At 27.0% G+C, this 19,032-nt stretch overlaps 6 non-coding genes across 6 annotated transcripts; all 6 read left to right on the forward strand.

Annotated features, from left to right (window-relative positions):
• Positions 1-2,483: 2,483 nt before the first annotated feature.
• NCU15782 lies at positions 2,484-4,244 on the forward strand. The gene has a single exon (XR_898093.1). It is a non-coding gene; the product is annotated as an 18S ribosomal RNA (ribosomal RNA).
• A 225-nt stretch (positions 4,245-4,469) lies between these two features.
• NCU17378 lies at positions 4,470-4,623 on the forward strand. Its single transcript, XR_898094.1, has one exon. It is a non-coding gene; the product is annotated as a 5.8S ribosomal RNA (ribosomal RNA).
• A 17-nt stretch (positions 4,624-4,640) lies between these two features.
• On the forward strand, positions 4,641-7,960 carry NCU15784. Its single transcript, XR_898095.1, has one exon. It is a non-coding gene; the product is annotated as a 28S ribosomal RNA (ribosomal RNA).
• Positions 7,961-11,314: 3,354 nt separating this feature from the next.
• On the forward strand, positions 11,315-13,103 carry NCU15785. Its single transcript, XR_898096.1, has one exon. It is a non-coding gene; the product is annotated as an 18S ribosomal RNA (ribosomal RNA).
• Positions 13,104-13,294: 191 nt separating this feature from the next.
• On the forward strand, positions 13,295-13,448 carry NCU17381. The gene has a single exon (XR_898097.1). It is a non-coding gene; the product is annotated as a 5.8S ribosomal RNA (ribosomal RNA).
• Positions 13,449-13,523: 75 nt separating this feature from the next.
• NCU15787 lies at positions 13,524-16,774 on the forward strand. Its single transcript, XR_898098.1, has one exon. It is a non-coding gene; the product is annotated as a 28S ribosomal RNA (ribosomal RNA).
• The last annotated feature ends 2,258 nt before the right edge of the window (positions 16,775-19,032 follow it).

The following is a 19,032-nucleotide window of genomic DNA, read 5'->3' on the forward strand; positions in this document are numbered from 1 at the left end:
AGGGTAGTAGTAGGAGGGGGTAAATAAATAAAGAAGCTACGTAGTTAAATAAAAGTATTTATAGTTTTTTTATTAAAAAATATAGTAGGGTAGGTAGGAAAAGGTTATATAGAATTATATTTTTATATAAAGTAAAGGTATAAAGGGGGAGGCTATCTTTTTAATTTCTAGGTAGGCGAGGCGGTAAGTAGGCTACTTAGGCTAAGAATAGTTTAATCTTTAGGGGGGGAGCGAAAATTTCTTTCTTCTTTTTCTTTTCCTTTTTTATTTATTTATTTTTTTTCTTTCTTCTTTTTCTCCTCCCTCTTTCTTCTTCCTACTTTTATCCTCTTTATTACTCTTCCTCCTCCCTTTCCTTTCCTCTCCGTCTTCCTTCGTTTTAGTCCTTTTTTTCTTTTCTCTTCCTTTTTCTTTTTTCTTTTTAGTTTTTAACCTCTTTTTAAGGCTTTCTTCTCTTAATATTTCTTTCCTTATACCTCCAAACCCCCCTCCATTCCCTTCTTTTATATTATATTTATATAAGGATAAAAAAGTAATATGATTAATATATAAATAAAATAAAGAAGGTTCTTATTCTTCTTTTCTTTATTTTTTTTTTTTTTTTTTTTTTTTTTTTTTTTTTTTTTTTTTTTTTTTATATATATTTTTCTTACTTTCCTTCTACCTTTTTACTTTTATAATATCTTACCCCCTTAGTAAGCTTCTTCCTTTCTTTTTCTTTTTATTCTTCTTTTCGTCCTCTTGTTCTACCTCCAAATCTTTATTAAGTAAGGGCGTTTATAAAGTAAATAAATACTTTTAGAATAGTAGGAGCCGGATTATAATAAGGGTAGAGGTTTTTTTTATAAATATAGGAAGAAAAAGGTATTCGGAGGCGACTAAGTCGATCAATTAGAACCTATACGGTCTTAAATAAATTATTAGAGAAGGGTAGGTAAATAATTGATAGTAGGAAAGAAGAAAAAGAAGAAAAAAAGAAAAAAAAAAAAGAAATTTTGAAAGTAGTAGAAGAAGAAGGGTAGTAGAATTTAAGGGGTATAAATAGTTAGTAGAATAGGTAGGGTATTAGGTAGCTTTAATTATATAGGTAGGGAGGATATATTGAGGTTAATATATTAATAAAGAAGGTTAAATTGGTAAATATAAAAAGAAAAAAATAAGAGTAATATAAATACTTTTGGTATAGTTATAAAATATTATAAATTATATTAAGGAAGATAAAAAGTAATTAGCTTTTTACTTAGTAGAAATATAATTTGAATAGACGCTATAGGGTAGGCACGTCTATTTTATATAAGAAAGGTACGGCCGAAGTTGAAAAAGTAGAAGAAGGAAAGGTAATGAAGGGTAATACTTACTAAGTACAGGGTAGGTAAGAACGACCGGGTAGGTAAGGAAGGCGCAATCGACCTTTAGAAGCCGAAGTTTTAAAAAAGAAAATTATAAATAGGTAGTGCTTATTAAGTATAGGGTAAGTAAGAATTATAAGGTAAGTATAATGGGCTTATATAAAAAAGGTAAAATTAAAGTTAAAAAGAAAAAAGTAGTAGGTGGGTAATACTTACTAAATATAAGGTAGGTAAGAATAACCGGGTAGGTAAGGAAGGTGTAATTAATTTAACGAAGAAGGTATAGTTTTTATAAATTTAGAGTAAAATTCTTAAGAAAGTATAACCTAATTAAGTAGTTAGGTAATTATAAATTAATTTTTAAAATTTCTTATACTAGGGAATTTCGTAGGAATTAAAAAGTCGTAGTTTAAACCGTTGGACCGCACTATCCTTAAATTCGAAGTCGAAGGGTATATAAGAAAGAGCGGCGGAAAGTAATAGGAAAGAGCGAATAATAAAACTATTCGGTTATTCTTACTTTCGGCTCCCTTTTATAAATATAAGTAAGGACGTATAGGGCCTACTCTACTTAGAAGCTTTTTATAGGAGGGTTGTTTTAGCCTATAATTTAAGTACCTTCTTATAGTAATTTATAAAGGAAATTAAATTCTAATTTATAGAGCGTTATTATTACGTAGTTTCCTACGGTCTACCGGGGAATTAATATTAATAATACAAACTACCTCAGTACCGTTCTAGTAAGGGTTCTACCTCTATTGGATAGTATTTAAAAAAATCCTATAAACGTTAAAGAGTACCCTATAAGCACCGAAGGATAAATTCTATAAATAATTAACCGTTAGTTAAATTTATTTATAAACCGCCGGGGGTACTAACTAATTAGGGAAGCCTTCGGGTAGAACCTTCTATATTAAATTTCCTCTTAAAGTATATAAATAGTATATAAGAGGCGTTCTACGCTCTCCTATCTTCCTACCGATTATATTCTAGGGAATTTAGAAGGGAAAAGTAAATATGTATTTCAAAGTAAATTCGGCCCTATTGTATAAATTTCGGACCGCTTACCTTTGTAACTTTATAAACTCTTTTATTCGCTTATAAATAGTTAGCCTTTCTAAGCGTATAATAATTACTTAATTAATTCTATTAGTAGTTATATGTTTATTTTAAAGATTAAGCTATATATATTTAAATTTAAGTAATTAAATTATAAAATTACGAATAGCTTATTAAATTAATTATAGTTTATTTAATAGTACTTTACTATATAGATAACCGTAGTAATTCTAAAACTAATATATATTAAAAACCCTAATTTCGGAAGGGGTATATTTATTAAATTAAAAACTAATACCCTTCGGGGTTAACTAGTAATTTATAATAACTTTTCGAATCGTATAGCCTTATGTTGGTAATAGTTTATTTAAATTTCTACCCTATTAATTTTCAACGGCTAGGTCTTAGCTAACTATAGTAATAATAGGTAATAGAGGGTTAAAGTTCGACCCTAGAGAAAGAGTTTAAGAAACGGCTATTATATCTAAGGAAGGTAGTAGGCGTGCAAATTACCTAATTCCGATATAGGGAGGTAATAATAATAAATATTAATATAAAGCTCTTTTAGGTCTTATAATTAGAATAAATATAATTTAAATCCTTTAACGAGGAATAATTGGAGGGCAAGTCTAATACTAATAGTTACGGTAATTCTAACTCTAATAGTATATATTAAAATTATTAAAGTTAAAAAACTCGTAATTAAACCTTAAGCTCGGCCTATTAGTCTATCTTACCGCATATATTAATTAGGTTGGGCTTTTTTTCTTAGAGAACCATATACCCTTTATTAAGTATATTGGGGAATTAGGACTTTTATTATAAATAAATCAGATTATTCAAAGAAAGCCTATATTCGAATATATTAATATAGAATAATAGAATAGGACGTATAGTTTTATTTTATTAATTTCTAGGACTACTATAATAATTAATAGGGATAGTCGGGGGTATTAATATTTAATTATTAGAAGTAAAATTCTTAAATTTATTAAAAATTAATTACTATAAAAGTATTTATTAAGGATATTTTTATTAATTAGGAACGAAAGTTAGGGGATTGAAGACAATTAGATACTATTATAATTTTAATTATAAATTATACTAATTAAGGATTGGACGGTATTATTTTTTAACCTATTTGGCACTTTATAATAAATTAAAATATTTAGGCTTCTAGGGGAGTATAGTCGTAAGGTTAAAATTTAAAGAAATTAATAGAAGGGCACTACTAGGGGTAGAACCTACGGTTTAATTTAATTTAATATAGGGAAATTTACTAGGTTTAAATATAATGAGGATTAATAAATTGAAAGCTCTTTCTTAATTTCGTAGGTAGTAGTGTATGGCCATTTTTAATTAGTAGAGTAATTTATTTATTTAATTACAATAACGAACGAGACTTTAACCTATTAAATAGCCTATATTACTTTAGTAGTACGCTAACTTCTTAGAGGAACTATTAGTTTAAACTAATAGAAATTTAAGGCAATAATAGGTCTATAATACCTTTAAATATTTTAAGCTATACGCGCGCTATATTAATATAGTTAGTAAGTACTCCCTTAACCGGAAGGTCCGGGTAATCTTATTAAATTATATTATATTAAGAATAGAGTATTATAATTATTACTCTTCAACAAAGAATCTCTAATAAACGTAAATTATTAATTTATATTAATTACGTCCCTACCCTTTATATATACCGCCCATCGCTACTACTAATTAAATAATTTAATAAAACTTCCAAATTAACTTAAGGAAGTCGGTAACGACTACCTAAGATTAGAAAACTATTTAAATTCAATTATTTAAAAGAAATAAAAGTCGTAATAAAATCTCTATTAATAAACTAATAAAAGGATTATTATAGAATTATAAAACTCCTACAAACTATTACGAATTTTACCTATATAATTACTTTAGTACTAACGGTCCAAAAAGGCCTTCGGACCCTCCCGGATCCTTAGGTCTCCCGCTCGTAGGAAGCTACCCGCTAGAGTACCGAAACTAAATTCTTAATATTTTATATTTCTCTAAATAAACTTTTAAATAAATTAAAACTTTCAATAACGGATCTCTTAATTCTAATATTAATAAAGAACGTAGCGAAATATAATAAATAATATAAATTACAAAATTCAATAAATTATCGAATCTTTAAACGTATATTATACTTATTAATATTCTAATAAATATACCTATTTGAGCGTTATTTCAACTATTAAACTCTATTTACATTAGGGATCCGCGGCTATCTGTAGTCCTTTAAAATCAATAGCGGACTTATTAATTATATTAAGCGTAGTAATTCTATATTACTATAGTTATACAGCGGGTTTTTACTATAAAACCCCCTATTTTTAAAGTTAACTTCGGATTAGGTAAGAATACCTACTAAATTTAAGTATATTAATAAGTAGAGGAAAAGAAATTAATAGGAATTGCCCTAATAACGGCGAATAAAGTAGTAACAACTCAAATTTAAAATTTAACTTCGGCCCGAATTATAATTTATAAAAGAAGTTTTTAATGAGGTACCTTCTAAATCCCTTAGAACGGGGTACTATAGAGGGTAAGAACCCTATATAGTTGGATACCGATTTAATATAAAGTTCTTTCAATGAATTAAATAATTTAGGAATACTACTCAAAATAGGAAGTAAATTTCTTCTAAAGCTAAATACCGGCTAAAGACCGATAGTATATAAATAGAATAATCGAAAGATAAAAAGCATTTTAAAAAGAGGGTTAAATAGTACGTAAAATTATTAAAAGGGAAACGTTTATAATTAAACTTATACTATTCTAATTATTTGGTATTCTTACCGGTATATTTAGGATAATTTAAATTAATATCGGTTTTAGCAGGGGGATAAAGGTCCGGGGAATATAGCTCCTCTAGGAGTATTATAGCCCCGGGCGTAATACCTTCGCTAGGACCGAAGTTCGCGCATTTACAAGGATACTAATATAATAATTATTAATAACCCGTTTTAAAATATAGACTAAAGAATTAAAATTTTACATAAGTATTTGGGTATAAAACCCGTACATATAATAAAAATAAATATAGGTAAGAGTTTTAGTATATTATTAACCGATTTTAATATATTTGGATAGATTTAAATAAAAGTATTAAACTTTAGACCCGAAAGATAGTAAACTATATTTAAATAGGGTAAAGCTAGAGGAAATTCTAATAGAAGTTCGTAATAGTTTTAACATATAAATTGATTATTAAATTTAAGTATAGGGGCGAAAGACTAATTGAACTATTTAATAGCTAATTACCGCCAAAATTTCCCTTAGGATAGTAATATTATTCTTCAATTTTATAAGGTAAAGCGAATAATTAGGGACTCGGAGGCGCTTTTTAACCTTTATCCATTCTTAAATTTTAAATATATAAGAAGCCCTTATTATTTAATTGAATGTAGGTATTTAAATATACTAATATTAATAGGCTATTTTTAGTAAATAAAATTAATAATATAAGATAAACCGAACGTAGGGTTAAAATATTAAAGTAGACGTTTATTAAATATTATAAAAAACGTTAATATATTTTAATAGTAGGACAGTAGCTATAGAAGTTAAAATCTACTAAAGACTATATAATAACTTACTTACCGAATATATTAATCCTAAAAATAAATAACGCTTAAACGTCCTACTTATACCCCACCTTTAGAGTAGAAATAATATTCTAAGGAGTAGGCGGCTATAGAGGTTAATAACGAAGTTTAGGGTATAAACCCGGGTCGAACGGCCTTTAATATAAATTTTAGTAATAGTAATAAATATTTTAATAAGAATTTAAAGGATCGAAGTAGGGAAAGGTTTTATATAAATAGCAGTTAAATATAAGTTAATTAATTTTAAACTATAAGGAAGTTCCATTTTAAAGGGGTATTTATACCCTATATAGCGAAAGGGAAGCCGGTTAATATTCTAGTACTTAAATATAGGTTTTGTATAGTAACGCAACTAAATATAGAGATAATAGCGGGGGCTCCGGGTAGAATTCTCTTTTCTTCTTAATAGTCTATTACTTTAAAAATAATTTATTTAGAAATAGGGTTTAATAGCCGGAAGAGCCCAATACTTCTATTAAGTCCGGTATATTCTTAATATCCCTTAAAAATCCGTAGGAGGGAATAATTCTTATACTAGGTTATACTTATAATTATAGTAAATCTCTAAAATAAATAACCTTTAATTAATAGAATAATATAAATAAGGGAAGTCGGCAAAATAGATCCGTAACTTCGGGAAAAGGATTAATTCTAAGGGTTAAGTATATTAGGCTTTAAGTAAACGCCTTAGGAATAGATTGTTACTAGCCGGGTAATTAGCTAGCGGTTTTTAATATCCGGGTATAGAAGCCTTTAATAGACTTTAGTTATCCAGCGTACGTTTAATAACCAATTTAGAATTAGTATAAATAAAGGGAATTTAATTGTTTAATTAAAATATAGTATTACAATAGTTAAAAAGTAATATTAATATAATATAATTTCTATTTAGTATTTTAAATATTAAAGTAAAGAAATTTAATTAAGCGCGGGTAAATAGTAGGAATAACTATAATTTTCTTAAAGTAACTAAATACTTCGTTATCTAATTAGTAATATATATAAATAGATTAATAAGATTCCTATTATCCCTATTTATTATTTAGCGAAACTATAACTAAGGGAATAGGCTTAGTAGAATTAGTGGGGAAAGAAGACCCTATTAAGTTTAATTCTAGTTTAATATTATAAAAAGATATAGGAGGTATAAAATAAGTAGGAATTTTAACGTTAGTAAAATATTACTATTCCTATTATTTTTTTACTTATTTAATTAAGCGGGGCTAGATTTTCGTCCAACTTCTAATTTTAAAATCCTTCGTAGGCTAATCCGGATTAAAAATATTATTAAATAAGGAGTTTAACTAGGGTAGTATATTTATTAAACTATAACGCAAGTATCTTAAAGGGGGCTTATAGAGAATAGAAATCTCTAATAAAATAAAAAGGTAAAAGTCCCCTTAATTTTGATTTTTAATATAAATACAAACTATAAAAGTATAGCCTATCGATCCTTTAGTCCCTCGAAATTTAAAATTAGAAGTACTAAAAAAGTTACTATAAGGATAATTAGTTTGTAGCGGCCAAACGTTTATAGCAATATTACTTTTTAATCCTTTAATATTAGTTCTTCCTATTATACCAAAGTAGAATTCGGTAAGTATTAGATTATTTACTTATTAATAAGGAACGTAAATTAGGTTTAGACTATTATAAAATAAGTTAATTTTACCCTACTAATAACTTTATTATAATAATAATTAAATTTAATACAAGAGGAACTATTCATTTAGATAATTAGTTTTTATAGTTATTTAACCAAGTAGTATTATAATACTACTATCTACTAAATAATAATTAAATGCCTCTAAATTAAAATCTATATTAGAATATAATAATACCTCTAATATATTATAGACGTATAAGAATAGGCTCCGGCTTCGTATTTTAATAGGCAATTCCTCCATTAATTTTAAAATAGCTAACGGTAATTTATATATTATAATTTTAATATACATTGGATTAAATCCTTTATAAATAATTTAAATATACGAAAGGGTCCTATAAGTAGTAGAGTAGTTTTATTATTACAATTTACTAAGAGTAAGCCTTCCTTCGTTTAAATTTCTTAGTAGAAGGGTTTGCCTAATAAGCGGGTATTTATTGGGGGGTCCCTTTAAAATTTAATTATTAAAGCCCGAGAGGGCGAAAGCGCTTTACTAAAGGGAAAGTATAGGGTAAATAGGGATAAGAAGGGGATTTGGTTAAGTTTAGTATCTCCTAGGTTTAAACGATATTACCCTAGGGGTATAGGCGGGCTAGGTATAAGGGGTTTGTTATATTAATAATTAATTTATAAAAGGCTTAATAATTATATATAGTATATATTTAAGGAAGCGTCAACTGGCGTAATATACGCGGGTATAGCCGGGCCGGGCTTTTATAAGTTTTAATAACTATAATAAATAGGGTAGGTAAAAGCGACCGACCGAGTAGCGGCGGAGTAAGAGCGACCGGGTAAATAAGTAATTTTTAAGTAAATTTATAGTTCTAAATAAGTGAATATATTTACAATTAGGTTGGGTATAATACTAGGTAGGTAAGTACGTTCGAATTATATAAAGTAATATAAAGAAGAGAGGGTAAATAAATATATTTAGGCGGGTTAGGTATATAGGGTAGGTAAGTGCGTTTAAATATAGAATTTTTATATAAATAGTAGTTATATTAGGAAGGTAAAGGCGAAGGCCTATATAAGGTAGGTAAGAAGGACCGAGAGGTTTAAGGGGGCTAAAGGGTTACTTTCTAACTCCTATTAGGAGGGGTTTATTAAAGGAAAGGGTAGGGTAATAGTAGGAGGGGGTAAGTAAATAAAGAAGCTACGTAGTTAAATAAAGGTATTTATAACTTTTTTATTAAAAGATATAGTAGGGTAGGTAGGAAAAGGTTATATAGGATTATATTTTTATATAAAGTAAAAGTATAAAGGGGGAGGCTATCTTTTTAATTTTTAGGTAGGCGAGGCGGTAGGTAGGCTATTTAAACTAAAAATAGTTTAGTTTTTAGAGGGGGAGCGAAAATTTCTTTCTTCTTTTTCTTTTCCTTTTTTATTTATTTATTTTTTTTCTTTCTTCTTTTTCTCCTCCCTCTTTCTTCTTCTTATTTTTATCCTCTTTATTATTTTTCCTCCTCCCTTTCCTTTCCTCTCCGTCTTCCTTCGTTTTAGTCCTTTTTTTCTTTTCTCTTCCTTTTTCTTTTTTTTTTTTAGCTTTTAACCTCTTTTTAGGGCTTTCCTCTCTTAATATTTCTTTCCTTATACTTCTAAACCCCCCTCCATTCCCTTTTTTTATATTATATTTATATAAGGATAAAAAAGTAATATGATTAATATGTAAATAAAATAAAGAAGGTTTTTATTCTTCTTTTCTTTGTTTTTTTTTTTTTTTTTTTTTTTTTTTTTTTTTTTTTTTTTTTTATATATATTTTTCTTACTTTCCTTCTACCTTTTTACTTTTGTAATGTCTTACCCCCTTAGTAAGCTTCTTCCTTTCTTTTTCTTTTTATTCTTCTTTTCGTCCTCTTATTCTACTTCTAAATCTTTATTAAGTAAGGGCGTTTATAAAGTAAATAAATACTTTTAGAATAGTAGGAGCCGGATTATAATAAGGGTAGAGGTTTTTTTTATAAATATAGGAAGAAGAAGGTATTCGGAGGCGATTAAGTTGATTAATTAGAATTTATACGGTTTTGAATAAATTGTTAGGGAAGGGTAGGTAAATAATTAATAGTAGGAAAGAAGAAAAAGAAGAAAAAAAGAAAAAAAAAAAAGAAATTTTGAAAGTAGTAGAAGAAGAAGGGTAGTAGAATTTAAGGGGTATAAATAATTAGTAGAGTAGGTAGGGTATTAGGTAGCTTTAGTTGTATAGGTAAGGAGGATATATTGAGGTTAATATATTAATAAAGAAGGTTAAATTAGTAAATATAAAAAGAAAAAGATAAGAGTAATATGAATATTTTTAGTATAATTATAAAATATTATAAATTATATTAAAGAAAATAAAAAGTAATTAGTTTTTTATTTAATAGAAATATAGTTTAAGTGGACGCTATAGGGTAAATACATTTACTTTATATAAAAAAAGCGCGGTTAAAATTAAAAAGGTAGAAGAGGGAAAAGTAGTAAAGGGTAGTACTTATTAAATATAAAGTAAATAAGAACGACCGGGTAGGTAAGGAAGGTATAATTGACCTTTAGAAACTGAAGTTTTAAAAAGGAAAATTACAAGTAAGTAGTATTTATTAAATATAGGGTAGGTAAAAACTATAGGGTAAGTACGATAGGTTTATATAAAAAAAGTAAAATTAAAATTAAAAAGAAAAAAGTAGTAAACGGGTAGTACCTACCGAATATAAGGTAAATAGGAATAACCAGGTAGGTAAGGAAGGTATAATTAATTTAATAAGGAAGGTATAGTCTTTATAAATTTAAAACGAAATTCTTAAAAAGGTGCGACTTAATTGGGTAATTGGGTAACTATAAATTAATTTTTAAAATTTCTTATACTAGGGAATTTTATAGGAGTTGAAAAGTTGCGGTTTAGACCGTTGGGTTGTACCGTCCTTAAATTCGAAGTCGGAGGGTATATAAGAAGGAGCGGCGGAGAATAATAGAAAAGAGTAAGCAATAAAATTATTCGGTCGTCTCTATCTTTAATTCCCTTTTATAGGTATAAGTAAGGACGTATAGGGCCTATTCTATTTAAAAGCCTTTTACAGGAGGGTTATTCTAGCCTATAACTTAAATACCTTCCTATAGTAATTTATAAAGGAAATTAAATTCTAATTTATAGAGCGTTATTATTATATAGCTTCTTATAATCTACCGGGGAATTAATATTAATAATATAAATTACCTTAGTACTATTCTAGTAAAGGCTTTATTTCTATTAGGCGGTATTTAAAAAAATCCTATAGGTACTAAAGAATACCCTATAAGCGCCGAAGGGTAGGTTCTATAAATAATTAGCCGTTAATTAAATTTATTTATAAGCCACTAGGGGTACCAATTAATTAAGGAAGCCTTTAGGTAGAACCTTCTATATTAAGCCTCTTCTTAAAGCGTATAAATAATATACAAGAGGCGTTCTATACTCTCTTATCTTCTTACTAACTACATTCTAGGGAATTTAGGAAGGGAAAGTAAATATATATTTTAAAGTAAATTTAGCCCTACTATACGAATTTCGGACTGCCTACTTTTATAATTTTATAAACTCTTCTACTCGTTTATAAACGGTTAGCCTTTTTAAGCGTATAATAGTTATTTAATTAATTTTATTAGTAGTTATATATTTATTTTAAAGATTAAGCTATATATATTTAAATTTAAGTAATTAAATTATAAAACTACGAATAATTTATTAAATTAATTATAATTTATTTAATAGTACCTTATTATATAAATAACTATAGTAATTCTAGAGCTAATATATATTAAAAACCCCGATTTCAGAAGGGGTGTATTTATTAAATTAAAAATTAATACCCTTCGGGGCTAATTGGTAATTTATAATAATTTTTTAAATTGTATAATTTTGCATTAGCGATAGTTTATTTAAATTTCTACCCTATTAATTTTCAACGGTTGGGTTTTAGCTAATTATAGTAATAATAGGTAATAGAGGGTTAGGGCTCGACCCTAGAGAAGGAGTTTGAGAAATAGTTATTATATTTAAGGAAGGTAGTAAGCGCGTAAATTACCTAATTCCGATACGGGGAGGTAGTAATAATAAATATTGATATAGGGCTCTTTTAGGTTTTATAATTGGAATAAATATAATTTAAATCCCTTAATAAGGAATAATTGGAAGGTAAGTCTAGTACTAGCAACCGTAGTAATTTTAATTCTAATAGTATATATTAAAATTATTGAGGTTAAAAAACTTATAATTAAACTTTAAGCTCGGTCTATCGGTCTACCTTACTACGTATATTAATTAGGTCGGGCCTTTTTTCTTAGAGAACTGTATACCCTTTATTAGGTATATTAGGGAATTAGGACTTTTACTATAAATAAATTAGATTATTTAAAGAAGGCCTATATTCGAATATATTAATATAGAATAATAGAATAGGACGTATAGTTCTATTTTATTAGTTTCTAGGACTACTATAATAATTAATAGGGATAGTCGGGAGTATTAGTATTTAATTATTAGAGGTGAAATTCTTGGATTTATTGAAGATTAATTATTGTAAAAGTATTTACTAAGGATGTTTTTATTAATTAGGAATGAAAGTTAGGGGATTGAAGACAATTAAATATTATTATAATTTTAATTATAAATTATATTAATTAAGGATTGGACGGTATTATTTTTTAACCCGTTCGGTACTTTACAATAAATTAAAATATTTAGGCTCTTAGGGGAGTATAGTTGTAAGGTTGAAATTTAAAGAAATTGACGGAAGGGTACTACTAGGGGTAGAGCTTACGGTTTAATTTGATTTAATATAAGGAAATTCACTAGGTTTAAATATAATAAGGATTAATAAATTGAGAATTCTTTTTTAATTTCGTAAGTAGTAATATATAGTTATTCTTAATTAGTAGAGTAATTTATTTATTTAATTGCAATAACGAATAAAATTTTAATTTACTAAATAATTTATATTATTTTAGTAGTATACTAACTTTTTAAAGGGATTATCGGTTTAAACTAATAGAAGTTTAAGGTAATAATAAGTTTATAATGCCCTTAGATATTCTAGGCTGTACGCGTACTATATTAATATAGTTAGTAAATACTCCCTTAGCCGGAAAGTCCGGGTAATTTTATTAAATTATATTATATTAGGGATAGAGTATTATAATTATTACTCTTCAATAAAGAATCCCTAATAAGCGTAAGTTATTAATTTGCATTAATTACATCCCTACCCTTTATATATACCGCCCATTACTACTATTAATTAAATAGTTTAGTAAAGCTTCCGGATTAGCCTAGGGAGGTTAGTAACGACTACTTAAGGCCAGAAAACTATTTAAATTTAATTATTTAGAGGAAGTAAAAATTATAATAAGGTTTCCGTTAGTAAACTAGCGGAGGGATTATTATAAAATTATAAAACTCCTATAAATTATTGCGAATTTTACTTATACAATTACTTCGACGCTAATAATTTAGAAAAGCCTTCGAACCCTCCTAAATCCTCGGGTCTCCCATTCGTAGGAGGTTGTCCGCTAGAGTACCGAAACTAAACTCTTAATATTTTATATTTCTCTAAATAAATTTTTAAATAAATTAAAACTTTTAATAACAGATCTCTTAATTTTAATATTAATAAAGAATATAGCGAAATATAATAAGTAATATAAATTGTAGAATTTAGTAAATTATTGAATCTTTAAATATATATTGCGTTTGTTAATATTCTAATAAATATATTTATTCGAACGTTATTTTAACTATTAAATTCTATTTATATTAGGGATTTACAATTATTCGTAGTCCCTTAAAATTAATAGTAGGTTCACTAATTATATTAAATATAGTAATTCTATATTACTATAATTATATAGCGGGTTCTTATTATAAAACCCCTTATTTCTAAGGTTAACTTCGGATTAGGTAGGAATACCCGTTGAATTTAAATATATTAATAAGTAGAAGAAAAAAAATTAATAGGGATTGCCCTAGTAATAGCGAATAAAGTAGTAATAATTCAAATTTAAAATCTAGCTTTGGCCCGAATTGTAATTTATAGAGGAAGTTTTTAGTAAGGCACTTTCTAAATCCCTTAGAACGGGGCGCTATAGAGAGTGAGAGCCCTATATAGTCGGATGTTAATTTAATATAAAATTCCTTTAACGAATCGAATAGTTTAGGAATACTACTTAAAATAGGAGGTAAATTTCTTCTAAAGCTAAATATTGGTTAGAGACCGATAATATATAAATAGAGTAATTGAAAAATAAAAAGTACTTTGAAAAGAGGGTTAAATAATATATAAAATTATTAAAAGGGAAGTATTTATAATTAGATTTACACCGTTCCAATTATTTAATATTCTTATTAGTATATTTAGGATAGTTTAAACTAATATTGGTTTTAGTAGGGGGATAAAGGTCTAAGGAATATAGCTCTTCTAGGAATATTATAGCCCCGGGCGTAATACCTTCGCCGGGATTGAGGTTCGTATATTTATAAGGATATTAATATAATAATTATTAATAACCCGTTTTAAAATACAGACTAAAGAATTAAGGTTTTATACGAATATTTAGGTATAAAACCCGTACGTATAATAAAAATGAATATAAGTAAAAGCTTCGGCGTATTATTAATTAATTTTAATATATTCGGATGGATTTGAGTAAGAATATTAAACTTTAGACCCGAAAGATAGTAAATTATATTTAGATAGGGTAAAGTTAGAGGAAATTTTAGTAGAGGTTTGTAGCGGTTCTAATATACAAATCGATTATTAAATTTAAATATAGGGGCGAAAGATTAATTAAATTATTTAGTAGCTAATTACCGCCGAAGTTTCCCTTAGAATAATAATATTATTCTTTAATTTTATAAGGTAAAGCGAATAATTAGAGACTCGGGGGCGCTTTTTAGCTTTTATCTATTCTTAAACTTTAAATATATAAGAAGCCCTTATTATTTAATTGAATATAGGTATTCGAATATATTAATATTAGTAGGCTATTTTTAGTAAATAAAATTAGCGATGTGGAATAAACCGAACGCGGGGTTAAAGTACTAGAGTAGACGCTTATTAGATACTATAAAAGGCGTTAGTATATTTTAATAGTAGGACGGTAGCTATGGAAGTCGGAATTTACTAAGGATTATATAATAATTTACTTACTAAATATATTAGTTTTAAAAATAGATAGCGCTTAAACGTCCTACTTATACTCCGCCTTTAGGGTAGAAATAATATTTTAAAGAGTAAGCGGTTATAGAAGTTAGTAACGAAATTTAGGGCGTAAACCTAAGTCGAACGGCCTCTAGTGTAAATTTTAGTAGTAGTAGTAAATATTTTAATAAGAATTTGAAGGACCGAAGTAGGGAAAGGTTCTATATAAATAGCGGTTGGATATAAATTAGTCGATCCTAAACTATAAAAAAATTCTATTTCAAAGGGGTACTTATATTTTATATAGTAAAAGGGAAACCGATTAATATTCTGGTACTTAAATATAAGTTTTATATAGTAATATAATTAAATATAGAGATAATAGTGGGGGCCCCGGGTAGAATTCTCTTTTCTTTTTAATAGTTTATTATTTTAAAAATAGTTTATTTGGAGATAGGGTTTAATAGTTGGAAGAGCCTAATACTTCTATTAAGTCTAGTACGTTTTCGACGTTCTTTAAAAATCTATGGGAGGGAATAATTCTTATATTAAGTTGTACTTATAATTGTAATAGGTTTCTAAAGTAAATAGCTTCTAGTTAATAGAATAATATAGATAAGGGAAGTTGGTAAAATAGATTTATAATTTTAGGAAAAGGATTAGCTCTAAGGGTTAAGTACGTTAGGCTTTAAATAAACGCTTTAGGAGTAAATTACTATTAGCTAAGTAACCGGCCGGCGGCTTTTAATATTTAAGTATAGAAGCCCTTAATAGATTTTAATTGTCCAGCGTACATTTAATAACTAATTTAGAATTAGTATAAATAGGGGGAATTTAATTATCTAATTAAAATATAGTATTATAATGGTTAGAAAGTGGTATTAATATAATATAATTTTTACTTAATATTTTAAATATTAAAATAAAGAAATTTAATTAAGTGCGGGTAAATGGTAGAAGTAACTATAATTCTCTTAAGGTAGTTAAATACTTCGTTATTTAATTAGTAATATATATAAATAGATTAATAAAATTCCTATTATCCTTATCTACTATCTAGCGAAACTATAATTAAGGGAACGGGCTTAGTAGAATTAGCGGGGAAAGAAGACCCTATTAAATTTAATTCTAATTTAATATTATAAAAAGATATAGGAGGTATAGAATAGGTAGGAACTTCGGCGCTAGTAAAATACTACTATTCCTATTATTTTTTTACTTATTTAATTAAGTAGGGCTAGATTTTCGTCTAATTTCTAGTTTTAAGGTCCTTCGCGGGCCGACCCGGGTTAAAGATATTATTAAGTAGGGAGTTTAGCTAGGGCGGTATATTTATTAAATTATAATATAGGTATTTTAAGGGGGGTTTATAGAGAATAGAAATCTCTAGTAGAATAAAAGGGTAAAAGTCCCTTTGATTTTAATTTTTAGTATAAATATAAATTATAAAAGTGTAGCCTATTAATCCTTTAGTCCCTCGAAATTTGAGGCTAGAGGTGCCAGAAAAGTTATTATAGGGATAATTGGCTTGTAGTAGCTAAGTATTTATAGCGATGTTGCTTTTTAATCTTTTAATATTAGTTCTTCCTATTATATTAAAGTAGAATTTAGTAAATATTAGATTATTTACTTATTAATAAGGAATATAAATTAGGTTTAGACTATTATAAGATAGGTTAATTTTACCCTACTAATAACTTTATTATAATAGTAATTGAATTTAATATAAGAGGAACCGTTTATTTAAATAATTAGTTTTTGTAATTATTTAATTAGGTAGTACTACAATACTACTATTTATTAGATAATAGTTGAACGCTTCTAAATTAAAATCTATATTAGAACGCAATAATACCTCTAGCATATTATAAATGTATAAAAATAGGCTCCAACTTCGTATTTTAGTAGGCAATTCCTTTATTAGTTTTAAAATAGCTAGTAGTAATTTGCGTATTATAATTTTAATACGCATTAAATCAAATTTTTTATAAACAATTTAAATATACGAAAGGGTCTTATAAGTAATAAAGTAGTTTTATTATTATAATTTATTAAAAGTAAGCCCTCTTTCGTTTAAATTTCCTAGTAGAAGGGTCTACTTAATAAATAGGTATTTACTAGAGGGTCCCTCCGAAATTTGGTTACTAGAGCCTAAGAGGGCGAAAGCGCTTTATTAGAGGGAAAGTATAAAGTAAATAGGGATAAGAAGGGGATTTAGTTAAATTTAGTATTTCTTAGGTTTAAATAATATTACTTTAGGGGCGCGGACGGGCCGGGTATAAGGGGTCTATTGTACTAGTAATTAATTTATAGAAGGTTTAATAGTTATATATAGTATATACCCGGAGAAGTATTAATCGGCGTAGTATATGTAAGTACGGCTAGGCTAGGCTTTTGTAAATTTTAATAATTATAGTAGGTAGGGTAAATAAGAGTAATTAATTGAGTGGTGGCGGGGTAGGAGCGATTAGGTAAACGAATAATTTTTAGGTAAATTTATAATTTTAAATAAATAAATATATTTATAATTGGATTAAGTATAGCATTAGGTAGGTAAGTATATTCGAATTATATAAAGTAGTATAGAGAAGAAAAGGTAAGTAAGTGCATCCGGGCGGGTTAGATATATAGGGTAAATAGGTACGTTTAGGTATAGAATTTTTATATAGATGGTAGCTATATTAGGAAGGTAAGGGCGAGGGTTTATATAGGGTAGGTAAGATGGACCGAGAGGTTTGGGGGGGCTAAGAGGTTGCTTTCTAATTCTTATTGGGAGGGGTTTATTAAAGGAAAGGGTAGGGTGGTAGTAGGAGGGAGTAAGTAAATAAAAAAGCTATATAATTGAATAAAGGTATTTATAGCCTTTTTATTAGAAGATATAATAGAGTAAGTAGGAAAAGGTTGTACGGAATTATATTTTTATATAAAGTAAAAGTATAAAGGGGGAGGCTATCTTTTTAATTTCTAGGTAGGCGAGGCGGTAGGTAGGTTACTTAGGCTGGAAATGGTTTAATCTTTAGGGGGGGAGCGAAAATTTCTTTTTTCTTTTTCTTTTCCTTTTTTATTTATTTATTTTTTTTCTTTCTTCTTTTTCTCCTCCTTCTTTCTTCTTCCTACTTTTATCCTCTTTATTACTCTTCCTCCTCCCTTTCCTTTCCTCTCCGTCTTCCTTCGTTTTGGTCCTTTTTTTCTTTTCTCTTCCTTTTTCTTTTTTCTTTTTAGCTTTTAACCTCTTTTTAAGGCTTTCCTCTCTTAATATTTCTTTCCTTATACCTCCAAACCCCCCTCCGTTCCCTTCTTTTATATTATATCTATACAAGGATAAAAAAGTAATATGATTAATATATAAATAAAATAAAGAAGGTTCTTATTCTTCTTTTCTTTATTTTTTTTTTTTTTTTTTTTTTTTTTTTTTTTTTTTTTTTTTTTTTTTATATATATTTTTCTTACTTTCCTTCTACCTTTTTACTTTTATAATATCTTACCCCCTTAGTAAACTTCTTCCTTTCTTTTTCTTTTTATTCTTCTTTTCGTCCTTTTGTTCTACCTCTAAATTTTTATTAGGTAAGGGCGTTTATAAAGTAAATAAATACTTTTAGAATAGTAGGAGCCGGATTATAATAAGGGTAGAGGTTTTTTTTATAAATATAGGAAGAAGAAGGTATTCGGAGGCGATTAAGTCGATTAATTAGAACCTATACGGTTTTAAATAAATTGTTAGGGAAGGGTAGGTAAATAATTGATAGTAGGAAAGAAGAAAAAGAAGAAAAAAAGAAAAAAAAAAAAGAAATTTTAAAAGTAGTAGAAGAAGAAGGGTAGTAGAATTTAGGGGGTATAAATAGTTAGTAGAGTAGGTAGGGTATTAGGTGGCTTTAATTATATAGGTAGGGAGGATATATTGAAGTTAGTATATTAATAAAGAAGGTTGAATTAGTAAATATAAAAAGAAAAAGATAAGAGTAATATAAATACTTTTAATATAGTTATAAGATATTATAAATTATATTAGGGAAAATAAAAAGTAATTAGCTTTTTACTTAGTAGAAATGTAATTTGAGTAGACGCTATAGGGTAGGTATATTTATTTTATATAAGAAAGGTACGGCTGAGGTTAAAAAAGTAGAAGAGGGAAAAGTAATAAAGGGTAGTACTTACCGAGTATAGGGTAGGTAAAA

This window comes from Neurospora crassa (genome assembly GCF_000182925.2).
Source record: "Neurospora crassa OR74A unplaced genomic scaffold supercont12.9, whole genome shotgun sequence".
Taxonomy (NCBI): Eukaryota; Fungi; Ascomycota; class Sordariomycetes; order Sordariales; family Sordariaceae; genus Neurospora; species Neurospora crassa.